Source organism: Grampus griseus (genome assembly GCF_964374135.1).
Source record: "Grampus griseus genome assembly, chromosome: 19".
Lineage (NCBI taxonomy): Eukaryota > Metazoa > Chordata > Mammalia > Artiodactyla > Delphinidae > Grampus > Grampus griseus.
In genome coordinates, this window is record NC_139013.1 from 38121716 (window position 1) to 38139867 (window position 18152).

General features: G+C 39.3%; 1 long non-coding RNA gene across 1 annotated transcript in view; it reads left to right on the plus strand.

Annotated features, from left to right (window-relative positions):
• Positions 1–1363: 1363 nt before the first annotated feature.
• LOC309837432 overlaps positions 1364–18152 on the plus strand; it is a 94848-nt gene continuing 78059 nt past the window's right edge. Inside the window, exon 1 of the long non-coding RNA XR_014298250.1 lies at positions 1364–1506. This is a non-coding gene — a long non-coding RNA (uncharacterized lncRNA). The remainder of the gene's footprint in view (positions 1507–18152) is intronic.

Below are 18152 nucleotides of genomic sequence, written 5' to 3' on the forward strand. Positions count from 1 at the left end.
GTAAGCCGAGACTACCACTTACTCACAGCTACTGTGTGCTAAGCCCAGACCTGAGCACTTGATTACATCTATTCACTACCTGGATTCGCACAGCAACCAGACAAGATATCTTTTCGCCAGTCCACAGAGAAAGAAACAATAGTCTCAGGGAGGTCAATATTTTTTCCCAATGCCACACAGCTGGCAGGAAGCAGAGCTGGGATTCAAATCCACAACTGTCTCACCCCTGACCCTAGGCTTTATTTTTGATTCTGCTCCATATTGCCCAGCGGTTGGCCGCTATACCTTTCTGCTTCATTTTCTAAAGATGTAAAATCTGTTCTAGTTTCAACTGCCATCCTGTCCCCCTTTTGGTCACAGTCAGCCTGTAGGAGCCAGGCCTGTACCAGCAAGATCACTGAAGCCACATGTTGAGGGCAGGTAGCAGACAGATCTGGGCACGTGTGATCAATAGCACTGGAAATAAAGACTCCTGATCAGCCCAGCATTTGGAACCCAGTGGTGGGGTCAGAACTAGAAATTTGTGTTCGTTATGCCTGAGACACACGGATAAGGCCTTCCCATGGCCACAGGCTGGATCCCCTGGAGCTGCCAGCCTGGGAAAAGTTCAAGGAAATCAGGTTCCCAGAATGTCTCCAGGTTTTCTGGTAGCAAAATGTCTGGAGGACAGTCTGCTCGACTGTTTCCTCTAATCATAACAAGATGTTTCTCAAGTCCCCGCCCCCTCCCTGCTCAGTGCCCCCCCCCCGTGCAAACTCCAGGTTGCATTTCCCGTCCTTACAAGCTGTCGCCTCAGATGCAGGCAGCGAAGAGTCCCTGCCCTTCTTCGCTGATCTGCAAAGAGCTGACAAAAAGAATGCGGGTGACTTCTCAAGACTTTGTTATCTGAGTTCCAAACTCCCCTAGCCCGTGTGTGAGTGCATCTGCCGGCAGGAAGGAGCGCCCCCAAATGCAAACCACATGTGCCTAGATCCAGAAAGCTTGTTGTATTATGCCATTAAATAAAGACTAGCAAAGCCCCCACGTCAAATCAAATTTCAGAGGTGACTCTGAAAATATCCATGGATCATAACATCTCCCTCAGGGACACAACCATTCAGAAGTCTCTGAGTCTCAATTCTGATTTTCTAAAGTGACTGAGTCATTCCTCTCCTGGGTTCAGCTTGCCCTCAGGCAGGCTGGAGGCCCGGGGGTGGGGGGTGGGGTGGGGGCTCTGCACAGGTGGCGCTGCTGAGTGGAGCAGGTTTCTAATAAGGCAGGTGTCAGCCCAGGGCGAAGACATCATTAATGATTGTTTGTGAAGGAGGAGTGGCTGCGCGCAGGGTGAGCCGGGAAGGGAGACGGCTGTCCGCCTGAGGGGTTGGTGGTAGCGATGTAAGATCCTTGTGCCCCAGCGCGGCTGGTAGGGATTCAGCAAGCAGGGGTACGCCGCTTCTGTCCCCGTGTTGGAGAGCAACAACTCAGGACAACAAGCCATCCTGCTGCGAGGTTCGGCATCACCTACAGGTACAGAAATATTTAAGGAAAGCGGGGCCTGTTTGGCTGCACTCACTGTAAAAGTACAACGAGGCAGGCTTGATGATTGCGGGAAAGTTACCCCGGGAATGAAAACATGGCTTTCAGGTCTACAAATGCTTTTGAGATTAGAGGAGCCCCTTGGTGGCTGTGACTTTAAGTGGAGGTTGTTCCCTTGAGACAAATCAGCCTCAAATTTTCGAGAGCTCAGGGGCATAAGGAAGGAAATTGTTCCAGCAGGGAGGCTTTTATCAAAGAGCCTGGGGTAGAGTCAGAAGTGGAGAAAGGCTCTGAACAGTCGGTGGGGTGGGCTGCTGGAAGCCCTGCGGCGGAGAGAGGGCTGAGGGTTCTCTGCGGCCAAGCCAAAGGTCACCCCTTCCCAGGGTGAGGGCTTCTCAGGGGACTGTAGGCAGAAAAGAACAAGCATGGAACTTACGGAGACTCCTGGCCTGGAGAACCAGGATTGTCCCAGCTTCTCCCTTAACCAGTCTTATCCCAGAAGGATAAACGTTGTTTTGCTTTTTAGTTTTTCTAACTGAATTATTTACATACAAGAGATTTTTGAAAAGGTGCAGCTGAATGAGTTTTGCAAAGGTATTACTCCTGTAGCCACCATCCCAATTAAAATACAGAATATTTCCATCACCCCAAAATGGTTCCCCCTGCCCCTTAAAATGGTTCCCCCTGCCCCTTTCAGCCAATACTCACCCCACCTCCCTTGCAGGGGCAAACACCATCTTGATTTCTGTCATCACAAGGTGAGTTTTGCTTGCCCTAGAGCTTCATATAAATGGAATCATACAATATTATTTTATGTCTGGGTTCTTTCACCCAAAAGAATGTTTTCAAGATTTGTCTCTGCTGTCGTGTGCAGTAAAAATTGCTTCCATTTTATTGCTGAATAGTATTCCATTATAAGAATGTATCACAGTTTATCCATTTACCTGTAGATGGACATTGGGGTTGATAACAGTTTTGGCTATTACAAGTAAAGCTATGAACATTCTTGTACAGATGTTTGTGGAAATATGCATTCATTTCACTTGGATAAATAAGACTGAGATTTCTGAGTCATAGGTAGCTGGATTTTTATTTTTATAAGCATCTACCAAATTATTTCTCAACATAGTTGAACCATTTTACATTCCCATCAAGTTCCAGGATATTCCGCATCCTTACCAACCCTTGGTATTGTCAGTCTTTCTAATTTTAGCCATTCTGATGTCTGTCAGAATGATATCTGTCACAGTGATATCATGGTGGTTTTGATTTGCACTTCCCTAATGACTAACTGTGTGGTACATCATCTCATATGCTTATAGGCTAGGTGCATATCTTATTTTGCAAGTCATTTGTCCATTTTCTTATTGGGTTATTTTATTATTGAACTGCATGAATTCTTTGTATATTCTGGATAAAATTTCTATGCAAATATATTTCCCAGTCTGATTTTTTTTTCAAGAGCAGATTTTAATTTTTCTGAAGTTTAATATGTTTTTCTTTTTGTGATTAGTACTGAATCCTATCTAAGAAATTTTCATCTACTTTAAGGCATGAAGATATTCTTTTATGTTTCTTCTAGAAGTTATCTAGTTTTAGCTTTATGCTTAGGTATACAATCCATCTCATATTAACTTCTGTGAAAGGTATGAGGTAAGGATTGAAATTCCCTGGTTTTTTCCATACAAGCATCTAGTTGATCCAACACTGTTTCTTTTTTTGTTTTTTTGTAAGCGTTGTTAGAAACATCTTCCAATACTATTTCTTGAAGACTTTCCTTTCCCCATTGAGTTGCCTTGACATCTATAGATACGAGTTTATTTATAGACTCTCCATTTTGTTCCAATTGATTGGTTTGTCTATCCTTACAATACAACCACACAATCTTCATTATTGAAATTTTTTGTTAAGTCTTAAAAAGTCCTCTATCTTCTTTATCAACATAATTCGGCTATTGTAGAGCCTTTGCATTTACATAAAAATTTTAGACTCCCCTTATCAATTAGTACAAATAGGCTTGCTAGAATTTTAATTAAAAAGACATTAATTTTTTTAACATCTTTATTGGAGTATAATTGTTTTACAATGGTGTGTTAGTTTCTGATTAACAAAGTGAATCAGCTATACATATACATATATCCCCATATCTCCTCCCTCTTGCTTCTCCCTCTCACCCTCCCTATCCCATCCTTCTAGGTAGATAAAAAGCACCAAGCTGATCTCCCTGTGCTATGTATCTGCTTCCCACTAGCTATCAGTTTTACATTTGGCAGTGTATATATGTCCATGCCACTCTCTCACTTAGTCCCAGCTTACCCTTCCCCCTCCCCATGTCCTCAAGTCCATTCTCTACATCCATGTCTTTATTCCTCTCCTGCCCCTAGGTCCTTCAGAACCATTTCTTTTTTTTAGATACCATATATATGTGTTAGCATATGGTATTTGTTTCTCTTTCTGACTTACTTCACTCTATATGACAGTCTCTAGGTCCATCCACCTCACTACAAATAACTCAATTTTGTTTCTTTTTCTGGCTGAGTAATATTCCATTGTATATATGTGCCACATCTTCTTTATCCATTCATCTGTTGATGGACGCATAGGTTGCTTCCATGTCCTGGCTATTGTAAGTAGAGCTGCAATGAACATCGTGGCACATGACTCTTTTTGAATTATGGTTTTCTCAGGGTATATGCCCAGTAGTGGGATTGCTGGGTCGTATGGTAGTTCTATTTTTAGTTTTTTAAGGAACATCCATACTGTTCTCCATAGTGGCTGTATCGATTTACATTCCCATCAACAGTGCAAGACGGTTCCCTTTTCTCCACACCCTCTCCAGCATTTATTGTTTGTAGATTTTTTGATGATGGCCATTCTGCCTGGTGTGAGGTGATACCTCATTGTAGTTTTGATTTGCATTTCTCTAATAATTAGTGATGTTGAGCATCCTTTCATGTGTTTCTTGGCCATCTGTATATCTTCTTTGGAGAAATGTCTGTTTAGGTCTTCGGCCCATTTTTGGATTGGATTGTTTGTTTTTTTGATACTGAGCTGCATGAGCTGCTTGTAAATTTTGTGGATTAATCCTTTTGTCAGTTGCTTCATTTGCAAATATTTTCCCCCATTCTGAGGGTTGTCCTTACGTCTTGTTTATGGTTTTCTTTGCTGTGCGAAGGCTTTTAAGTTTCATTAGGTCCCATTTGTTTATTTTTGTTTTTATTTCCATTTCTCTAGGAGGTGGGTCAAAAAGAATCTTGTTGTGATTTATGTCATAGAGTGTTCTGCCTATGTTTTCCTCTAAGAGTTTGATAGTGTCTGGCCTTACATTGAGGTCTTTAATCCATTTTGAGTTTATTTTTGTGTATGGTGTTAGGGAGTCTTCTAATTTCATTCTTTCACGTGTAGCTGTCCAGTTTTCCCAGCACCACTTATTGAAGAGTCTGAGAAAGACACTAATGTTTAAAGAACAATTTTGGGGAAAAAAGACATCTTAACAGTATTGAATCTTCCAATCCATGAACATGGTGAATCTTTTATTTAGGTCTTTTAAATTTTTTCTCAACCGTGTTTTGTAGTTTTCAGCATAAAGTCCTGGCTTAAATTATTTTTAAAAGTGTATCCTCAAATATTTTCTTCATGTTTGTTAATGTTGTAGATGGTATTACTTTATATTTCATTTTCTAGTCAGTATTTTAGTTATCAATTGCTGTATAGTAAACCACTCAACAAGGCTCAAAATAACAGTAATCGTTTATTAGTCCTCATAGTCTCTATTGGTAAGAAATTTGGAGTCAGTTAGATGGGAAGTTTCAACTCAGGGTCTCTCCTAAGTTTACAGTAAAAAGTAAAATAGGGCTGCGGTGATCTTCAGACTTGACCAGAACTAGATGATCCCATCACAAATAAGCTCACTTGTATGGTTGGCGATTTGATGCTGATCACTTTACATATGTGAGACTCCCCATGGGGTTGCTTGACTATCTTCACATCAGGGTAGCTGGCTTCCTCTACAGTAAATGATCCAAAAGACCAAGACAAAAGGTGCAGTGCCTTTGGTGACCTAGCCTCAGAAATCACACATTGTTACTTTTGCCTTTATTCTATTGGTCACTTAAGGCAGCCCTGATTCAACGTCTGTGGAGACTAGACAGGGAATAAAATAGTGGGAGGCAAGGGTCACTGAGGACCATTTTAGAGAATAGATACCAATCCAGTCTATAGAAATAGAACGATTTCTATATGTTGATTTGTATTCTGTGACCTTGCTAAGTTGACATTAATTTTAGTAAGTTTTTTAGATGCCTTAGGATTTTCTATGTAAACAATTGTGTCATCTGTGAATAAAGATATTCTTTCTTTTTAATGCACGCCTTCTAGTTTCCTTGCTTCAGTGCATTGGCTAGAATATGGAGCACAATGTTGAACAGAAGTGTTATGAATAGAAACCCCTGTCTTGTGCCCAGTCTTAGGTAGAACACATCCAGCATTTCACCTAAAGTACAATATTGGCTATAGGTTTATCATGGATGTTCTTTATTAGCTTGAAAAAGTTTCTTTCTATTCCTAGATTGCTGAGAGGGCTTTTTCCACCCTCATGGGAATTGAATTTTGTTCAGTGCTTTTTCTGCATCTATTAAGGCAGTCATATAGTTTTTCTTCTTTATTTTGCTAATGTGGTAAATTATATTGATTTAGCATGCCCAGATCAGTCAATCTTGCATACCTGGAATAAATCCCAGTGATTCATTACCCCTTTTATATATTTCTGGATTAATTTTTCTAGCATACTTTTAAGCAATTTGGCATTTGTAATCATGAGGGATATTGGACTATAATTTTATTTACTAATAATATGTTTGTCAAGTTTTGGTATCAGAGTAATGTTGACCTTATGAAACAAGTCAGATGTGTTCCCTAATCCTCTGTTTTCCTAAAGAGTCTGTGTGAGATTAGTGATATTTCTTCCTAAAATATTTTGTAGAATTTATGAGTGACTATATGGGTCTGGAATTTTTTTTGTCAGTACATTCTTTTCCTAACTCGATTTCTTTAAAAGATATATTACTGTTCAAAATTTTTCTTGCATTTGCTTTGGTATGTTGTCACTACCAAGAAATTTGCCATTTTGTTTCAGTTGACAAATAAGTAGACACAAAGTTGTTAGTTTTGTAACATTTATGGGATCTGCTGTTATTTCTCCTGTCATTCCATTAGCATGAAATTGTCAATTCTGTAATATTTGTAGGGTATCTAATCATGCAGAAAAGAGTTAACACAGCAGGTCTGACTGCTATTATTTGGAAGAAATGATTTCAAGATTGGCCCTTGGGTGGCATCTAGAAACTTAGATTTGGGGAGGGTCCTCACTGTCCTTATCTGATAAGAGGAGCACACTGTACCTAAACTGTACGAACAACACGGTGTGTGCTAAATATGTGCTTTCCTTCTGGAATTTTGTTACATGCTGAACAGAGGCTGCATACATGACCAGCCCCTCCCCATCCATGGACACCAAATCTCTAATAAGCTCATTAGACATTTCACGTATGTTGTCATAAGTAACTTTGGGGAACCTAAACATGTCTTATGTGACTTCACTGAGAGCAGAATCTTGAAAGCTTACACCTGGTTTCCTCTAAACTTCACTCCATGAACCTTTTCCCTTCGTTGATTCTGTTTTGTATTCTTTTGCTGTTAAAAAAAAAAAAAAAAAAAAAATTCTTAGCCATGAGTATGTCTATATGCTGAGTCTTTAAGTCCTTCTAGCAAACGTGGGTAGCCTGGGGACCACCAATACAGTAGTTATTTCTCCTCTATAATACCAGTATTTGTCATTTATATTTTCTCCTTTTGTCCTTAGTTGGTCTGGGAATCCTTTTAGAGAACAAGCTTTAGCCTTGTGGACTTGATGGCTCAACATTGGTCATGGTTGGTCTGTTTTCTATGTCATGATTTCTAACCTCATCTTCATTATTTCCTGATTTTTACTTTGTGATTAATTTGTACTTTTATTTGCTTCATACGGTGGAAGCTTAGATCACTGATTTTTAAGCCTATCTCCTTTTCTCATATAAGCACTTAAAACTTACACATTCATCTAAGTATTTCTTTAGTTCCTGCCCACAAATTTTGATATGTTGTGCTTTCATTACAATTTATTTCAAAATATTTTTAACCCCACCTTGTGATTTCTACTAATTTCCAAATATTTTAGAATTTTCCGGATATGTTACTGTTACTGATTTCAAATGATATTCTACTCTTGGCAAAGAATATACTCTGTATGATTCCAACCAGTGGATGATTATTGAGACTTCTTTTAAGGGCCAGCAGATGGTCTATCTTTATGAATGCACCATCTGCACTATATTTTTGCTTTCAGCTCATCCATGTGTTTATACTTAAAGTATATCTCCTAAAAACAATATGTACTTGGTTCTTCCTTTATGTCCGGGATGACAATCTCTTCCTTTATCTTGTTTTAAATAAATTTATTTATTTTTGGCTGCATTGGGTCTTCGTTGCTGCCCCTGGGCTTTCTCTAGTTGCGGCGAGGGGGGGCTACTCTTCATTGCAGTGTGAGGGCTTCTCATTGTGGTGGCTTCTCTTGTTGCGGAGCATGGGCTCTAGGTGCACGGGCTTCAGTAGTAGTGGCACGTGGGCTCTAGAGCACAGGCTGAGTAGTTGTGGTACACAGGCTTAGTTGCTCCCCGGCATGTGGGATCTTCCCGGACCAGGGCTCGAACCCGTGTCCCCTGCATTGGCAGGCGGATTCTTAACTGTGCCACCAGGGAAGCCCTCTTCCTTTAAATTGGAATGTGTAGTTTATTTGCATTTGATGTAAATATTAATATAGTTTGGATTAGTTATGCCAGCATGCTATTAATTGTTTATTTGTACTCTCAGTTTTTGTTCTTTCGTTTCTCCTTTGCTATCTTCTTTTGGGCTAATCAAGCTTTTGAAATTGTTTTAACCTGTCTCCTTTATTGGCATTTTCATTCTTATTTAGTTTTTCAAATTGTTATTCTGATAACAGTATGCATCCTTAGCTTATCTAAACCTAATGTGAATTAACTTTATATCATTTCACATATAATGGAAGAGTCTAGAATAGTATGTTCCCACCCTGTCTCAGTGCTGTCATCACATATTTTACCACTACTTTATCAGCCTCAACTTTGTTATTAATTTTGCTCTACAGAGTTCATTACATAGTAGAAAATTTGAGAAAAGAAAATATAGCTTTTCATATTTACTCTTTGTAGTGCCCTTCCTTCCTTCCTTCCTTCCTTCCTTCCTTCCTTCCTTCCTTCCTTCCTTCCTTCCGATTTATGGTTCATTTGGTATTATTCACATTCAACCTGAATAACTTCCTATAGCATTTCTTGTAGTGTGAGTCAATATATTTTCTCAGCTTTCATTTACCTGAAAAAATGTCTTCAGTTTTTCCTTCATTTTTAAAAAGATATTTTCACACTTGGTAGAGCAATCTATGTAATAGTCCCTCGCTGCACATCACCCCCTGACACTTAAAGATGTCATCCCTTTATCTTCTGGTCTCCATGCTTTCTCTGTCTGTCTTTTTACATAATAAATCTGCTGTCTCTTCTCTGGGTTCTCCTGTATACGTCTCCCCACCTTCCATTCCCCCGAGCTTGTGAGGTTTTCTGCTTACCATGTTTGACAGCAGTTTAACGGTAACGGGCCCAGGCGTGATTTCCTTTGTATTTGTTCTGCCTGAGGTTTTCTGGCTTTATTGGATCTGTGGGTTGATGATTTTGCTCAAACTTTGAAAAAGTTTGGACAACATTTCTTCCAACATATACTTTTTTTCCCCCTAATTCTCACTTTCCTCTGTTCTTAGACACAGTTACAGGTTAGTTTTTTTGTTTGTTTTTGGGGGGGGTTTCCAATTTTTCTTTTTCTCTCCTCTGTTCTTAGTCTGGATAATTACTATTAATGTATCTTTAAATTTATAAATACTTTCTTTTGTTGGATCTCATCTTCTGTTGATCCCATCCAATGATGCTTCTTTTAAATTTTAGCTATTGTATTTGTCTATTTAAGATCTCTATTTGATTCCTTTCTTTTTTAAGTTTTTATATCTCTTCTGAAATTATCCATTTCTTTATTATCATTATCTCTAACATTTTCTCTTTTTTTTAACATTTTCATATTGGTTATTTTTTAATGAAGTGCAAATGCTTCCCCCCCCCCCAGTTTTATTGAGATATAATTGACAAGGTAACCTTGTGTCAGTTTAAGGTGTATAATACCTTGAGTTGATACATTTACTAATTGTAAAATGATTACCACCATAGTATTAGCTACCCACCTCTATTGGTCACATAGTTACTGTTTCTTTTTTTTTGTGTGTGCGTCTCTTTTTTATACTGAGAAAATTAAAGATCTACTTTCTTGGCAATATTCAAGTATATGATACAGTATTATTAGCTATACTCACCATACTCAAGATCCCCAAACTTGTTAATCTTAGAACTTGAAGTCTGTATGCTTTGAGCAGTATCTGCCCATTATACCCAACCCCTAACATCTGAGAACCACCACTCTACTCTCTGTTTCTCTGAGTTTGTCTTTTTTAGATACCACATATAAGTGATATCATTCAGTATTTTTGTCTTTCTCTCTCTGACTTATCCACTTAGCAGAATGCTCTCAAGGTCACCCAAGTGGTTGCAAACTCCAAGATTTCTTTCTTTCTTGTGGCTGAATAATATTCCTCTCTGTATATGTTTAAATAATCACATAATTTTTTATCCATCCATCAGTTGTGGACACAGGTTGTTTCCATGTCTTGGCTATAGTGAGTAATGCTGCAGTGAAAATGGAAGTGCAGCTATCTCTAGAAGATGCTGATTTAATTTCTTTGGGCATATACTCAGAAATGGGATAGCTGGATTATATGGTAGTAATGTTAATTATTTTTTTTTTTTGAGGAGCTTCCATGCTGTTTTCCACACTGGCTGTACCAATTGCATTCCTACCAACAGTGCGCAAGAGTTCCCTTTTCCCCACACCCTCACCAACAGTTACCTCTTACGTGTTTGTTTGTTTGTTTATTTATTTATTGCTATGTTGGGTCTTTGTTGCTGAGCATGGGCTTTCTCTAGTTGCAGTGAGCAGGGGCTACTCTTCGTTGCAATACGCGGGCTTCTCATTTTGGTTGCTTCTCTTGTTGCAGAGCACGGGCTCTAGGTGCACGAGTTTCAGTAGTTGTGGCTCACGGGCTCTAGAGCACAGGCTCAGTAGTTGTGGCGCACAGGCTTAGTTGCTCCGTGGCTTGTGGGATCTTTTCGGACCAGGGCTCAAACCCATGTCCCCTGAATTGGCAGGCGGATTCTTTTTTTTTTTTTGGCTGTGTTGGGTCTTTGTTTCTGTGCATGGGCTTTCTCTAGTTGTGGAGGGCGGGGACTGCTCTTCATTCCAGTGCACGGGCTTGTCACTGAGGTGACATCTCTTGTGGAGCATGGGCTCTAGGCCTGCGGGCTTCAGTAGTTGTGGCTCGCGGGCTCTAGAGAGCAGGCTCAGTAGTTGTGGCACATGGGCTTAGTTGCTCTGTGGCATGTGGGATCTTCCTGGACCAGGGCTCGAACCCGTGTCCCCTGCATTAACCACTGTGCCACCAGGGAAGTCTCCCTCTTGTCTTTTTGGTAATAGCCATTCTAACTGGTGTGAGGTGATATCTCATTGTGGTTTTGATTTGCATTTCCCTGATAATTTATGATGTTGAGCACCATTTCGTTTTCCTGTGGGCCATATGTATGACTTCTTTTGAAGACTGTCTATTAAGTTCCTCCCATTTTTTAATTATCTATTAGGGTGTTTTTGGCTATTGAGTTGTATTGAGATATTTATATATTTTTGATATTAACCCCTTATCAGATATATGATTTGCAAATATTTGCTCTCATTCCTTAGGTTCCCTTTACATTTTGTTGTTTTTCTTTTGCTGTGCAGAAGCTTTTTAGTTTGATGTATTTAGTTTTTAGTTTAGTTTTTTAGTTTGATTTAGTATTTAGTTTTTAGTTTGATGTATTTATTTTTGCTTTTGTTGCTTGTGCTTTTGTTATTACATCCAGAAAATCACTGCTGAGACCAATGTCAAGGAGTTTTTTCTTATTTTATTTATAATTGTTTTATGGATTCAGATCTTAAATTTAAGTCTTTAATTCATTTCAATTTCAGTTTTGTCAGTGTGTAAGATAGAGGTCCAGTTTCATTATTCTGCATGTTACGCACTTTTCCAGTCACCATTTATTGAAGATATTATCCTTTCCTCATTGAGTATTCTTGGCACTCTTGTCAAATATTAGTTGCCCATATATGTGGGAGTTTATTTCTAGGCTCTGAATTATTTCATGGGTCTGTTTTTCTGTTTTTATGTCAGTACCATACTCTTTTGAATACTGTATAGTATAGCTTGAAATAAGGAAATGTGATGCTTCTAGCTTTGTTCTTTCTCAAGATTGCTTTGGCTATTTGAGGTCCTTTGTTGCTCCATAAGAACGTCAGCATGGATGTTTTTCTATTTCTGTGACAAATGCCATTGGAATTTTGATAGGAATTACACTGAATCTATAAATGGCTTTGGGTAATATGGACATTTTTAACAATATCCTTCCAGTCCATGAACATGGGGTATCTTTCCATTTGTTTGTCTTCAATTTCTTTTATCAAAGTCTTGTAGTTTTTAGTGAACAGGTCTTTCACCTCCTTGGTTAAATTTATTTCAAAGTATTTTATTGCTTTTAATGCTATTGTGAACAAGATTGTTTTCGTTCTTTTTCATGTTTTGCCATTAGCATACAAAACTGAAAGTTTTCTGTATGTTGATTTTGTATCCTGCATTCTTACTGAATTCATTGATTAGTTATGTTTTTCGGTCGAAAATATATGTATATATATATGTATATATAATCATATCATCTGCAAACAAAGACAATTCTACCTCTTCCTTTCCTATTCTGATGCCTTTTATTTCTTTTTCTTGCCTAATTGCTCTGGCTAGGATTTCCAGTACTATGTTGAATAGGAATGGTGAAAGTGGGCACCCTTGTCTTGTTCCTGCTCTTAGAAAAAATTTTTTAAACTTTCACCATTGAGAATGATGTTGGCTTTGGGTTGTCATATATGGCCTTTGTTGTGTTGAGGTATGTTCCTTTTATACCCAATATGTTGAGCATTTTTATCATGAAACCATGTTGTACCTTGTCAAATGCTTTTTCTGCATCTATCGAGATGATCATGATTTTTGTCTTTCATTCTATTAATGTGCTGTATCACATTTACTGATTTGCATAAATTGAACCATCCTTGCATCCTAAATCCCACTTGATCATAGTGAATAATGCTTTTTAACGTGCTGGTGAATTCAGTTTGCTAACATTTTGTGGAGACTTTTTTGTATCAATATTCATCAGGAATACTTGTCGGTAGTTTTCTTTTCTTGTATCCTTATCTGGCTTTGGTATCAGGGTGAGGCTAGCTTCATAAAATGAGTTTAGGAGTGTTCTCTCCTCTTGAATTTTTGTAGGGGTTAGTGGATGACATTAATTTTTCTTTAAATGTTTTATAGACTTCACCAGTGAATCCATCTGATCCTGGGCTTTTCTGTTTGGGGAGGTTTTTGATTGCTGATACTATCTTCTTCCTTAATATTTACCTGTTCAGATTTCCTGTTACTTCATGATTCATTCTTGGTAGGTTGTATGTTTCTAGGAATGTATCTATTCTAGGTTGTCTAGTTTATGGGCATATAATTGTTCATAGTAGTCTCTCACGATCTTTTGTATTTCTGTAGTAACAGTTGTAATGTCTCCTTTCTCATTTTATTTTTTCAGTCCTCTTTTTTTCCTAAGTTAGTCTAGCTAAAAGTTTGTCAATTTTGTTTATCTTTTTCAAAAACCCTCAGTCACACAGCTGCAAAAGCCCAGGCTGGCTGTGAGCATAGCTCCTGGGCTCTGGTGGAGAGGGAGGACCCAAGTGGCTGATGTTTTACATTTGCACTGCCACAGAGACCTTGGATGGCTACCGGTGTGGGTGCAAGCCCTAGCAGGTGGTGGGGGTATGAAGGGAGCAGGGAAGGACTGAGGCATAATTGATGTTGGTGAACATAAATACCTGTGGGGCAGCTGGCAAGATCTGCACAGCCAGCCCATGACTTGGTCTATGGTGGGAGCTGCCAAATTTGTCTGCAGGGAAGGTCTCCCTGAACCACAATCACTCCCACTGTGTGTTTGCTAATAATAGTCTCTGCTCTTCTTTCTTTTTCCCTATCCAGCTCTCTTTGCTTATCTAGGCAGGATAAAACTGAGCTAGACCTTCACACTGTGCTGGGAAAGGCTAAAGAAGCTAGTCACTTGCCCCTCTCTTCCTTTCCTGGTGAGAGGAACTTTCACTAGCTGGGAAGTTCTTTCTTGGAGCTGAACGATGCCAGCTTGGGTCATGAGATGAGCCAGGCAAAATCAAGCCGCCTTCTTTTTCTTTTTGTGCATTTATCCTCAGATATTTTGTCCCATGGTGTTCCTGAAACGTCCTAAGTGGAATCTAAAGGTCTCCTGGAGCTGTGTGTGTTTGTGGGTAGCTGACTTGTCATCGAATTTTGTGGGAGGACAGGGAAGCTGGGATTTCTTACACTGCCATTTCCCTGAATGCCTTGGTTATTTTAAAGTGATTGCCTGCTAATTCCAGCTTCTGAACATTTCAGATCTACTTTTATTGACTGTTTTCTCCATAACTAAGAGTTACATTGTCCTGTTTTTTCACACATCTGGTAGTTTTTAAAATTGTATGTTGGGCATCATTATTATGTTGTACAGACTCTGAATTGTGTTAGCTCATTTGAAGCAATGTTGCTTTTCTGTTCTAGCAGTTGAGTAGTTATTCACAGATCACCTTGATCCTGCAGCAGCTCAGTTTTAGACTTTATCAGGGTGGGGCTATGTTGGCTTTGCCCTTAGTCCTAAAGTCTCTTAGTTCTCAGAGTCTTTACTTCTAAGTTACAGCCTCTCTTCAACTTTTTTGCAAAGCAAAAGATATTTACCAAGCCCCTCTCATGTAGAGGGATTCTAACTCCATGCTCTTATACCTCTTTGGTGGGCAGTAGATTAAATCTCTGCTTAGCTCTCTTATCCTTCCGCTGTTAATATTGCCTCTGGGCTCCACAGAGCCTCATTCCAGCATTCATAGTTAAGTATTTAGGCTAAGATTAGAAAGGAATTCATATGTGAGTTTTTGGAGCTTCTCTTCTGTGATTTCGTTCTCAGAATTTTCCTCCTCAATGTCCCAGGATCTCTGGAAAGAACTCCTAGGGTCTCTTTTTGTTTCAAGGATCAAATCTTTACTGGCTTATGTCTACTTTGGGGCACTCTTGGATTCCTCTAATTTTTTTCCTTTTCTTATGTTGTATCCATATTTTTTGTTTTTTTTTCTGGAATGATTAGTTCAATGCAAGCTTCACTGATATCTACATTGGAATGTCTTGAGTAGTCTTTATTCATGTATTTGACAAGTGTTTGTTGAACCCCTACATGTGCCTTGTACTGGGCTAGACATTGGAGATAAAATGGTAAAATTAAAAACATAAAGGGAGTGAAAGAAGAAAAAAAGGGTATAATTTCCATCTTTGTGAAACCTACAGTCTACTAAAAGAGACACAGGGAAATAACCAAGTAAATGTAAAATGAGAGCATGTGGTTATGAGAGCCTATAATAGAGCAATGTGAACTGATCAAGGAGAATCCAGGAATATGTCCCTGGGGAAGTAATAATGGAGCTGCCATCTAAATCTGCTGCTGGCACCTAGGAAGTAGTCACGCGGTTACAGAAGCTTAGTCCCCTTCACTTGCTGAGACCATGGCCACCACCTTGAAATCAGTTGAGCAGTAAACCATGCACTGCTGTGTCAGACCCAGCAAAGGAATCCAGTGATACGTTGGATATCATGGCGCAAGGCTGTATCCTGGATGTAAGCTGTTTGGGAAAGCATCCTCTATGATAGAGCCCTGGACCAGGAGAGCTGTGATTGGAGTTGGGAGGGAGAAAGGGGGTACCACCAAACACATCACTCCATGCAGGGACATGTGTGAAAGTAAATGGCCACTTGTAGCACTTTTAAATAATTGTGAATAGATTTAAATGATATAGATGGGATAGAATCTGAGAACTGCTTTTTCTGCTGAATTATAAAAAGAAACAGGAGAAGAAGAAAAAAAATTTCCTATATAGATTAAAAATTCTGTTGGCAACAGCAGAACTGTGAGACATGCAGGATTTTGTTTCTGCAGTGGAACCCTGTGAGTCCACCGGCAGGGGTTCATGTTGAGATCACCTGGGGAGTGGGAGACGGGAGGCCATGGGGTGAGGCTTGGGGGAGCTGGAAGTGCGCACTCCCCCCGCAAAGCTTGGAAAGGTGAGGGCGCTTGTTCACTCCTTCAGTCTTGTCATGGCAACTGCTTAATGCTCTTTTATGAAGATTTATTCTGAGTCCTGTCAGCCTTATGGTAACGTTTTCTCAACTTAATTTATGATTATTGCATAATTATACATGGGTGACACAGATACTTAGTCCCTCTTTTTCTTTCTGTGCAGTGGTAGATATTCTGCTTGAAATTCCTGGGCTGATTAGCCAACCCTGGAAGTAACTTGCCTTTTGTAAATCTTCCTAGTCTAGTGGGAACATGAAAAATATCTCTAAGAAGGCATTCATTCTTTTAGTATCAATGAGATTTTAGTTAACAGAGGTTCTTATTCCATGAAGAATATTTAAGAAAACAGAATAGTAGGGGGAAAAACATAAAATTTGCATAGCCTATTACCTAAAGCTCACTGCTGCTAACATCCAAGGTTAAGTGCTTAGTACCTGTTAACAGAAGCATCTGGACAGAAATCAGGACTGACTGTGGGTCCCAGCATGGCTGGGTAGATAAGGCAAGAAAAGATGAGGTGGAGAGGTTTGCTGTGGTCAAATCACATATAGCCTTTTAAGGCACATGAAAGATTTTAGAACTTGTTCTTAAATGAAAAGCCATTGAAGATTTCTAAACAAGGAATATTCTCTAATCATATTCACATCTTAAAAACTGCCCTGACTGCACTGTAGAGAATGCATCTGAATGTGGTAAGGGTGCATGGGGAGAGGCTGTCAGGAGGCTCTTGATGTCATCCTGATGATAGTCAACAATGGCCAGGAGGAAGATGGTAGTTCCGGACAAGGAGAGAAGTTCACAGGCTCAGGAGATATTCAGGAAGAGCAACTGAATGTGCGTGGTGATTGACTGGACACGGGATTCGCTCCAGGCTTTTCTTTCTTACATATAGGTTTCTCCTTATCTTAATAGTATTATCTTCTGTACACAAATACTATACGCTGATTATTTTTACTTAACATTATTATTATATGCTGTTACTGAATGCCGTGTGATAATTCATTGAGCTTATGCACCATCACTTAATCCCCTGCTCCCCACTGTGTATGCTGAGGTTGTTCTCTGGGTTTCGCTAATGCATGTAATTCTGTGATTGATATCTTTGGGCATAAAGGACTTTCTTTATATCTGATTATTTATTAAGAATAAATTCCCACCAAAGGATTCATCGGGCTAAGATATACGATCATATTACGATTTGTATGGCCATAATTACATCATTTCTTTGGGGAAACCCTCTCATGTCAGGTTGATTACATTGAAGATCCTTTCATCATGGAATGGATAGTGGTTTGTCTTCCCTGCAGTAGATACAATTTCTGGATATAGATTTGTCTTTCTTGCCCACAGTGTACTGTCAGAACCACCATCCGTGGACTAAGAGAACATTTTATTTGCTGTCCTGGAAGAGTACACAACATAGCTTATGAACACAGAACTCATTTTATAGCAAAAGAGCTTACACTCATGGAATTCAGTGGTCTTATGTGTCCCATTCTCCCCAAAGCATCCAGTATGCTAGAATGATGGAATGGTGTACTGAAGAGTCAGTTATAGTTGCCTAATAGGAAACAACACCCCGAAAGCTTGGGGTTATATCTTAAAATATGTGGTATATGCTTTCAGTAAGCAACTGATATACAATTATTTCTCCCACAGCCAGAATATATGTGTCTGAGAATCAAAAGTGGGAACAACTCCTCTCATTATTATACCCATTCACAGAATATTTGCTCCCTGTCCCCTTTGAGCTCTTCTGATTTGAAAGTTTTAGTCCCCAATGGAGAAATATTTATGCGAGGGGACACAGCGTTCCACTGAATCAGCAGTCTCGATGGCCATCTGCCCATTTCAGGCTTGTTCCACCACTAATCCAACAGAGGGAAAAGTTACTGTACTGTCCTAACTACATGTTAGTTCCTGATTGTCAAGAGGAAATGTGAGTTGCTGCTACATAATGGGTCAGAAAGCACTGTGTCTAGAACCTTGAGGATTCTCTTGGGCAAGTTTTAGTATTCCCGTGTGCAGTACTAGAAGCTAATAGAAAACTGCAGCAACCAAAAAAGGCGAAACAACTGAGGATTTAGACCATACAGGAATGAAGATTGGGTTATCCACCTGCTAAAGAATGATGATTAGTGTAGATAACCGGTAAGGGGAAAGTTGTCAACAGCAACCATGGCCTTATGA